A 10,477-nucleotide genomic window follows, 5' to 3' on the forward strand; every position below is an offset into this window, starting at 1 on the left:
GTATTTCTGACAAAATAGCTGCTCAACAAGTGCTTGCTTTAGTATTAAACAGCACCTGCTTTTACCAACAATAACCTCAGGGGTTGCCAAATCAACCAGAACTTCAAAGATTTCAACTTCAAGGGCCCTATTTTAATGATCTCAGTGCACAGCGTGAAGCGCATGGCGCAGTTGCATTTGGGGCGTGTCCACCTCCAATTTTGCTAGTTTAACGGCGGAAAAAATGGTCAGTGCGCCTGGCGCATGGTTCAAAAGGGTTGTAGTTTCTGTGAATTTGTCATGGCTGTTTTTTGGGTGTAACATGCAATAAACCAATCAGAGTGTCATCTCCCATTCCCTTTAAAAGTCAGGCATGCTTGTACTTTGGCACATTGCCAATATAATGGCGAATGAACAGTGCATTATAAAAAACCTCAATTCATCGATTGAATTGCAGACACACAACGTTGGCTGGATAACTATGACCTGGGTGACTGAGAATCTTCACAGACACAATGTGGGGGGTATGGACAGAAGTGTGGACATTATATAAAATCCGTCCATGATCATGAAGCCTAATGTTACTCTGCAGCTCTGTGGTTTAACAGTCAGATGCTGTCTCCTCTATGAATCGTCTGGATCCTCACTGCACTACATTATAATAAATAATTTCTCTCTCTTCCAGTGGTTTCATTATTTTCTGCTTTATTGATTTATGAGTGTTTTCTAACCCCTAAAATACACTGGCTCCAGCATATTATGGTTGCGCCGCGTTTGCCTCAGCTAATCGCAGCCATACACATTATACATCTGAGTCACCATGTTAAGTGTTCATCAATATGCCTAACAGAGTCCAATAACAAGGCCAACATTATTGTGGGTCCCACACATTTAAGCAGCAAAAGAAAAATAAACTTTAGTTATAAACTTAACATAACAGAACAGAGGAAACTCTCAGAGGAAACCGACTTCACTCTAAACAGTTACACCTTATGAATCTGGATTGTGTGTGAGACCTTTTAGATGCCTTGAAGAACACAGAACATGAATTAAATAGGGCTGGGCACGTTAACGCGTTATTATCGCCTAAATGAATTAATGCCGACAATTATTTTATTGCACGTTAACGCAGTTTTAAAGAAATTATTATTATTTTGAAAGTCCCTTTCTCACTGGCTCTGAATACACATACGGTCAAACCATGGGTGTTGATAAGCCTGCCAATCACTCTCCCGAACAATCAGCAGAGGGAGGCTTCAGCAGACTACACTATCATCTTTTTCCTGTATTTTTCCACCCGCAATCCTTATCACGGCAGCAGGTGAGCCGCTTGCTTGATAATGATGCAGCCTATCAAACAACTCAAACAACCCAAACAACATCTGCACCTTGTGTGTTCAATGCTGCTTTAACGTTACCTGGTACGTGCTTGCAAAATATCCACCGCGATTTGTAATGTCATTTCAAGTTTTTAAGCAAAGTAAAGTCTGTGCGAGTGAATGCATGCACATAAGATGACCACTAAACCCCCCCCGCCGCCACCCGCCATCGTCCATCCCGATGTTTGAATGTAGACATCGTCCCAACCCTACTGAACATAGTATTTCTGCTGCTCCCTGATAAAAGATAGCTGCTTATACATGTTCAGAAAAAAATATGTAAGAAAACTGGACTCTGATGGTAACTTGTTTTAACAAGCTAGATAAAAGGTAATGCCCTGACAGTGGCAAATAGCTTTGGTTTAATATTTGATTTGATTACATTAATGTTTAGGTTATGGGTATAAGTATAGGTAATATTTTATTGCTGCTGTGTAAAGGGAATACTGCTGGAAAAAAGCACATTATTTGTTTAAAGTGTTTGCAAACAACATGTTATTGCACTTTTGTGTATATAACAGTACTGTCAAGTTCTGTGTGTTTTTTAATTGATTACAGCTCAGCCCAAACTTGAAAACTGCTTTTCTCTCTGAAGAACGCAAAGGACAACTCAATCTTTTCACTTCTTGATTCTTTATTTTCTTTGAGATGGTTTGATAGACCAGTGATGGAATAATATGGTATAGTTTCTTGAAGGTGACTTGATAGATCAGTGTGGGGCAGTAGGTATAGGTTGATAACCTTTCAAATACACAAACCAAACCATGAATCAGTCACACATAAATCACAATACCACTTTCTCGCAGAAATAATAAATAAATGCTATTGAATCTTCAAACCAAACTAAACACGATCCTTAAGTCTAACCTAGGATTTTAACAAGAAAATACCAATCCCGTAATTAAACTCATGCACATGTTACTTCTGTAAAGTTCAACATTCACATAACAAATCCCCATTACTTATTTTAAATTGCAAATTACAATCCAAGCAGAACCTGAACATTTAAAACTCAATATATTCAAACACAGTCAATCATAAATTGTCCTACCAGTTGCGTCTTTGAGTGATCAGGAGCTGTAATCATAGTGTCCTTTTCCAGGAATAAATGAGAGAACCAACCAAACTCTCTACAAACATTTCAATGCCATGCTCTCTCTGTGGGTGCGCAGGCAAATATAGTCCCAAAAGCTACTTCCCCAAAAGTTGGTTCCACCAACTTTTGTTGCATGATTGCCCCCTGCAGTTTGGGAGTGCCCTGAGAGCCCTGGGTGAATCTAGGCTTGGATTGCTCAGTACAACTAAAGCAAAGTAACCATAAATTGACACAACACCTCCCACTTGACCTCCTGGTTCTTCAACCCAAGGAGGTCACACCAGAACTGTGACGTGTCGGATTCAGTTACTCCATTTTTGGTCCTGTTGCTACTGCTGCTCTTCAACTGGAAGTAGGACAACTATCCGTCTGACATCCCTGTGAAGAACTGTTGCAGGTATCTTGGTTGAGTGTTTTTTCATCTTTTTAGTCAGTTTCACAGTTGCGACTGGGTAGCTGGGGAAGGATCGGAGATATACATCCCTCACAATTCCCTTCCTGTCAGTGTTGACGTCAATGACCCTGGCAAGCCTGAACTGACCTCTCAAGGCATTCTGGTCAGCCAACCAGACGACATCTCCAACTGCCACATTCCTGTGAACGGTGTGCCACTTGGTCCGGACAAACAGATTTGGTCCGGCTAACTGGCTCCATTTCCTCCAGAATCGGTCAACTTCTGTTTGGATGATTCTCAATCTTCTGTAAGGATAGCCTTTAAAATCAAAGGTCTCTGGATCTCCCCTGTGTCCAGTTCTTCCGAGCAGAAGCGAATTTGGGCTGATGTATTCCACACAGTCCTCCCGGCTCTGAGTCCTGGCATCAATAGGTCGTTCATTTGCAAGGTTGGAAGCCATATAAAGGAAAGTTTGAAACTCACCCCATGTGAAGACTCCATCACCCCCCAGATTGTGCAAAGCTCGCTTTATCATCCGGACAGCAGCCTCAACAGCTCCGTTTCTGTGAGGTGAGTCTGCTGGATGGATCTTCCAGCTCCACTCTGTGCCATGCTTGGAGACTTCATCTTCAAGCTTTGATTTCTCCAGTCGGTCCAGAAACATGTAGAGCTCTTTGAGGGCAGGTCTGGCTCCGACGAAGTTCTTCCCAGGATCCGACCACAATTTCCTCGGATGTCCTCTCAGTGCCGTAAATCTTTGGTAGGCTAGAAGAAAGCCTTCAGCTGACTGGTCACTGACAAGGTCTGTATGCATGGCTCTGGACGCCATACAACAGAAGACGATTCCCCACACTTTGAGTCTCACTTTCTTTCTCACCTCATCCTTCACTTCATAAGGTCCAAATAGGTCCACTGTCGTGTACTCAAATGGATTGGCTGGAGTTATTCGCTCCGATGGAAGGTCACTCATGATCTGTTGGCATCTTCGGGCCTTAAGTCTCCTGCATGTCACACAGTTATCAACAATCTTCTGGACTAGTTTCCGGCCTCTTACTACCCATGCTTTCCTTCTCATCCGGAGGAGTGTGCCTGCAATTTCTTCATGATTTGCCTTATGGGCTTCTTGAGCTAGAAGAGTGGATACCCATGATGTACAAGGCAGGACTGGTACTGCAGTTTTTTCTTCATTAAAGATTTGGAATCTTCCTCCACAGAGCAAAAGTCCAGTGCTTTCCTCCCTGACCACAGCAAGCCTGCTGAGTGTGGTGTCAGGTAAGGCTACCTCCATTTGAGCCGCAAGGAAGAGATCCCTGAGCGCATCCTCACATTCGATGATAGTGAGTGTAGTTCCCTTGACTCTGGACTTAATCTCAAGAGCTGAAGGAATTTCCTTCCTCTTTGGTTTGCTTGTAGTTGAGGTCTTGACCAGCATTTCCTTCCATCTTGTGGCAGCTCTCCACACCCAGCCAATGATTCTTATCAGCTTGGTTAAACTACTGAACCTACTTATGTCCAGGATTTTCCTCACTGAAGAACCAGAAGGTGGTCTCCTGACTTGGATTTGGTCCCCTCCTTTCCCACTAGGGATGCTTTGCAGATCGTCGTCTTTTCATTAGAGATTGGGAACCTTGGCATTGTAGTGGTAGGTAGAGCATGTTGTTTTTTTTCCCTCTGTGCTCGGGTCAGTGCTGCTGTAAAACATTTCCTTTGGAGCTTGTTTATACCTTCTTTAGCTTCTGCAGCAACATCTCTGGCTGACTTTGTCGGCCACTCCCCAACAGGTCGTTTCAAAAACTCTGGGCCATTTTGCCACACAGAGTCCTCTTTCAGGTCTTCTGGGGTTGCTCCTCTTGTTGTGAGGTCAGCAACGTTTTGCTCACCTGGAATCCATCTCCAGTCTTCAACTGATGTGGACTTCTGGATCTCTCCCACTCTGTTTGCAAAAAAGGTCTGGTACCCGTAACTGTCCCTTTGGATTGCACCTAGCACAGTTTGACTGTCCAGCAGATGGAACCAACGTTCAACTTGTATCCGACTGTGCCTTTCAATGTATTTTCTGAGTCTCGCAGCAAACACAGCACCACAGACCTCAGCCTTCACTGCTTCTCCCTTTTGGTCAAGCGGTGTGAGCTTGGCTTTGGACTCAACAAGCCGGACCAGGATGCCTTGCTCGGTCTCCCACCTGAAGTATGCAACAGCTCCATAGCTCTGGTCGCTACCATCTGAGAATGTTATTCCCCAGGGTTCTCCAATCCTTCTGACTGGTGTGAGACTTCTATGGAAGGTAATTTGGTTGAGGCGTGTGTATTCCTCAAACAGGTGGATGGCTTCTTCTCTAAGTCTTTCAGACAGAGGTGCGTCCCATGTGTCTCGTGTTAGAGTTTTGCCTCCAGCTTCTTGAAATGCTTTTCTGACCAGAATGGCTCCTTTCTGTTTGGCAGGTGTTGCAAGACCTATTGGGTCATACAAACTAGCTACTTGGCTAAGCAGTTGTCTTCTAGTCAATGGGTTTGGAGTTTTTCCTCTCACCTCTTCTTCGACGAGATTTTGGCTCATCCTCATCTTCTTTTTTCTCTTTGAGAAGTTTATCAATGTCATGAGGTACAGTTTGTCTGGTTCGACCAGGTAACCAACTCCAAGGGCTTTGTTGTCTCCTTCTCTCATTTGGTTGGGGAGAATGAAGACTTCATCTGACGATGCTGGACGTTCTGATGTAGACGTCTGCCTCCCACTTTGACCTGATCGGACCCACGGCTTAAGGAAGAATCCACCTGCCTTCAGTATTTCTTCGACTTTTTTGGTGGTTCTGTCTAGCTTTCCCAGGTCATTATGTGATGTCAGAATGTCATCTACATAGGAATCCTCCTCAAGGACTCTCCGTTCCTCCTCCAGATGAGTGAACATGGGCAGCCTTGCTGTCTCTCTCATGGCCAGTTGTGCGATGCACCCTGCTGGTCGATCGCCAATGTTGACCCTGGTGATACCATATTCCTCAATTTCTTCATCTCCACTGTTTCTCCAGAGAAATCTATGGAGGTGCATCTCCAGATCTTCAAGCCACACAGAATTGTACATCTTTTTGATGTCGCCGAGGGCAGCATGGACTCCTTTCCTGAACCTTAGTAGCACTGCTCGAATGGGATTAAGTACATCAGGCCCTTTCAGGAGAAGGTCATTCATGCTGATCCCTCTAAACTTCTGGCTGCTGTTCCATACCAGTCGGACAGGTGTTGTTACAGAGTGTGGGTTTGGTGCCACCAAGTGACTGACGTACCATACTGGTCCTTTCCAGTCAGCAATGGTCTCTCTACTGAGTTTCTTTGCTGCTCTCCTTTCCACCATCTCATGGACTTGAGTTGTGTATGCTGTACGCCACTCTGGTTCTTTCTTGAGCTGTTTTTCCGTCCTCAGAAACGTGGCTTCCACTGCGCTTCTGTTGTTGGGCAGGGAACTTGGATTTTCAATCCAGGGGTATTTTGTGTCCCAGTGAGGCTCCTGACTATGCGCATCTGACTTCACATAGTTGAGGCCTCGCCTGATCACCTCAAGCTCTCTCTCTTCACTCAAAGTCATGTCTTTGCCTCCTGGCTGACAGTTACCACACCGGCATCCTCCACACATGGGTTCGCAGGCTGCACCAATGCGGTCCCACTTCCACCAATCCAAGAACTCCCTCCCAATAACAGTGGTTTTGGTTTCAGCTCTAGATTCTTGCATCTCAGCAATTTCTTGATACTTCACTGCTGTGATTCTCATTGATCGTGCAAAGTGAGTTTCAGAATTGTGTAGGGCCATACCCAATACTTCACAGAGATCTGGATGTGCTCCGCCAACAGTCTTTCCTAAAGGGCTTTCCCACAGGACAAGATCTCCTACCACCTTTATTCTCTGTGGAGCAAGTCTTCCTTCACGGTGGCTTATGAGAAGTTCAACATTTTCTGGTCTGTGAAGATCTTCCAGGTTGGTTTCGGGGAAGAACTTCTTGAGTTGCTGTGCTTTGATCACTCTGTGAACTTTGGCAATTTCATCCAACCCATAACAGATCAGCTCATGAGCTCTTTCCGTGTCTCTAGGTGTCTTGACTCTTACCTTAAGTAAATATCTTTTGGTTCTTACTTTCATGGCCATACCTCCAACTCCATGGACGACAAGCGTGATCTTTTCACTTTGAAGTTTCAATCTCTTGGCAGCTATATGAGTGATGTAATTGGTATCTGATGCTAAGTCAATGAGAGTTCCAATTTTCTGTCCTGCGTTGGTGGTTACTTCAAGAAGCATAAGAATTACTGGTAACTCACATGTGCTTGAGTCCATCACTCCAGGAAGACTTCTCCCTGTGCAGTGTGATTTTGCAGCCATATTGGTGAAGGCTCTCCTGACTTTTTCCGCCATGTCCGGGGTAAGCTCAGACATCAATATCTCTTGTTCCTCTGTGAATGTTTGCCTTCTGGTGCTGGGTCTCCCCACTTTCACAGATTCTTTCCTCTTGAATCCTCCTTTCAGACAAAGAAAGAAATGGTGATCTGAAGAGCTCCCTCTTCTGCAGTCTCTGTTCCTGCATAGGTAAATGTCCGTACATTCATCATCCTCTTTATGACATCTCAGACATCTTCTGCATGCTCCAAGCCTTTCGATAGCTTTCAGCTTCTCACCAGGTTCCAGTTCTTTAAACTGCTTACAAAAGAAGATTTTCTCACGATGCTTCTCCTCTCCACAGACAACACATCCTCCTTTCCTCATAGACTTTGTGGAGGCATACCTCTTCTCCAGGTACGTAGCTCTCTTTTCAGGTCTTTCACTTACACCCAATTGGTCTAGTTTCTCTAGAATGTCCTCTTGTGTCTTTAAGAATGTTAGAAGGATGTCGAAGTGTTTGTCAGGTGTGACTCCATTTCTTGGATTGACCATGAACGCCAGCCAGTCCCTCTTTATATTATCTGGGAGCTTGCTCTCTATGGATCTGATCACAAGGGGATTCTTTATGGCTCCCGTGCTTTCGAGCTCCGTAAGGTCATTCAGGGCCTTTTCCACAGCCTGAATTAGGTCAATTACCTTCCTTGGCTGGTGTGACTTTAAAGGAGGGATCCTCTCTAGGTCCTCAATTATCTCCAAAGCAATCGTTGGCTTGTTTCCATACCTGTTTTGAAGTACTCTCAATATGTCTTCAGCACTGTTGTATGTTGACAAGCCCAGGTCTCTACATATCCTTTCATCCACACTGTCAAGGAGTTGGAACTTCTTCACTTCCACTGATCCACTCGGTTCTCCCTGCTTTTGCAGACTTTCCCAGTCTCTCTTCCATCTATGGAAATTTCTCCTAATCCCAGTGAATTTAGGTAGACTGGTTGGCTTTATTCTCACCACTGGTTGTGGAACTGCTGTTTGTTGAGGCTGTTGGTCTGGACCTCTTCTTTTCTCTTCTGCAATTTTTTGTGCGGTGAGGAATTCTGCTCTTCTGGCCTCAAGGTTGTTCCCGAATATTCTCAGGTCTTTTAATCTGCCTTTCAGGTCTGCTGTCTGATCATGTGGGATCCATTTTTCCCAGTCTTTCAGGCTTACAGTTGCATCATGGATTAGCTTCCTCGCTCTCTCCAGCTGCAGTTCATAGCCGTCTCTATTGATAGCAGTGATGGGGCTTGCTTGGGCTCTGTCACAGGCTTTTTCCGCTTCTTGGATTGCAAAGTCTACCTCCTCTTTACCATATCTTGACCAGAGGTTGGCTTGGACTGCCTCACGGATGTCCCCCAGTCTCATGTCACACTCTTCCATTGTCTTTTCAAGTTCAGCCTGCTGGTGCTTGTTGAGCTTGACTTCTTCATCCTCCTCAGTTCCTACTTCAGTCAGTAGACCAGCTCCGTAGTCATCATTTGCATCGCTGACATGTCTTGCCAAGGAACTAAGTTTGCTGAACTCCTCTTGAAGTTCACCTTTAATCATCTCATTTGCAGCTTTGCTCAGGTAGTTTGCTTGCTTGGTGAAAGCAGATTTAGCTAAGGTCCGCTCTTGTTTCAGTTGCTTGACTGTCTTCCCAAGAGTTTCCTTTGCCATGGTGAAAAAGTTTCCAGTCAATTCTTCCTTTGCGTTGACAGCTTGACTTCAGGCCTTTTATCCTTATTCTCACTGCCACCCGTGGTTATCAACTGTCAAGTTCTGTGTGTTTTTAATTGATTACAGCTCAGCCCAAACTTGAAAACTGCTTTTCTCTCTGAAGAACGCAAAGGACAACTCAATCTTTTCACTTCTTGATTCTTTATTTTCTTTGAGATGGTTTGATAGACCAGTGATGGAATAATATGGTATAGTTTCTTGAAGGTGACTTGATAGATCAGTGTGGGGCAGTAGGTATAGGTTGATAACCTTTCAAATACACAAACCAAACCATGAATCAGTCACACATAAATCACAATACCACTTTCTCAGAAGTAATAAATAAATGCTATTGAATCTTCAAACCAAACTAAACACGATCCTTAAGTCTAACCTAGGATTTTAACAAGAAAATACCAATCCCGTAATTAAACTCATGCACATGTTACTTCTGTAAAGTTCAACATTCACATAACAAATCCCCATTACTTATTTTAAATTGCAAATTACAATCCAAGCAGAACCTGAACATTTAAAACTCAATATATTCAAACACAGTCAATCATAAATTGTCCTACCAGTTGCGTCTTTGAGTGATCAGGAGCTGTAATCATAGTGTCCTTTTCCAGGAATAAATGAGAGAACCAACCGAACTCTCTACAAACATTTCAATGCCATGCTCTCTCTGTGGGTGCGCAGGCAAATATAGTCCCAAAAGCTACTTCCCCAAAAGTTGGTTCCACCAACTTTTGTTGCATGATTGCCCCTGCAGTTTGGGAGTGCCCTGAGAGCCCTGGGTGAATCTAGGCTTGGATTGCTCAGTACAACTAAAGCAAAGTAACCATAAATTGACACAACAAGTACATTTAAATTACAAGTGCGCAATACTACTTTAGAATTCATTATTCAATTTAGCGTGTAACAATGCGATTAATCGCAAGAATATCATGCAATTAATCGTGATTAAAAATTTTAATTGTTGCCCAGCACTACAATTAACATTATATCCTGTCGGCGTGTCAGGAGATTTTAAAGAGGTCATATTATTGCTTTTTGTCTTTTTCCCTTTCCTTTATTATGTTATATATCTTATTGTGCATGTTAGAGGTTTGCCTCTAACATGCACAAGAAAAGGCCCAAAGTCCACCTCAAAGGGAGTTACCATCTCCCACAGAAAACGCTGCTCCTGAAATGCCTGAAAACAGCTCGATTGTAGTCCTGCCTTTACTTCTTTAAGCTATATACTCGCCTAGTGTCTAGTGAGGCAGGGCCACAAAAGCACTAGTGGAGAAACACACACGTTGCAGCACACACACTGGCAAGACATACTACTGGTGAAATGCTGCGCCAGTGACTTTAGACCTGGGTTTTTTGGTCAATGGCGCAATCGAATTCTGCTGCCTCAAGATAGCAATGTGCCAACAATTTCCCTGACCACACATCATTATGAGACCAACACTACCATGGGCACACAGATTTGCGCAAGTTCATTTGCTATTTAAACAACGTGGGTGCTGGGTGTGAAAATGACAACTGTATTGG

General features: G+C 43.9%; 1 long non-coding RNA gene across 1 annotated transcript; it reads right to left on the reverse strand.

The window, feature by feature from the left end:
* Positions 1–1,972: 1,972 nt before the first annotated feature.
* On the reverse strand, positions 1,973–2,961 carry LOC119882162. Its single transcript, XR_005440466.1, has 2 exons — positions 2,410–2,961; positions 1,973–2,099 (listed from the first exon to the last, which is right to left on the reverse strand). It is a non-coding gene; the product is annotated as an uncharacterized LOC119882162 (long non-coding RNA).
* Between the last annotated feature and the right edge of the window lie 7,516 nt (positions 2,962–10,477).

The sequence above is a fragment of the Micropterus salmoides genome, unplaced genomic scaffold (assembly GCF_014851395.1).
Source record: "Micropterus salmoides isolate LMB-PRFRI ecotype aquatic unplaced genomic scaffold, ASM1485139v1 Ms_hic_scaffold_2952, whole genome shotgun sequence".
In the NCBI taxonomy this organism is placed as follows: Eukaryota; Metazoa; Chordata; class Actinopteri; order Centrarchiformes; family Centrarchidae; genus Micropterus; species Micropterus salmoides.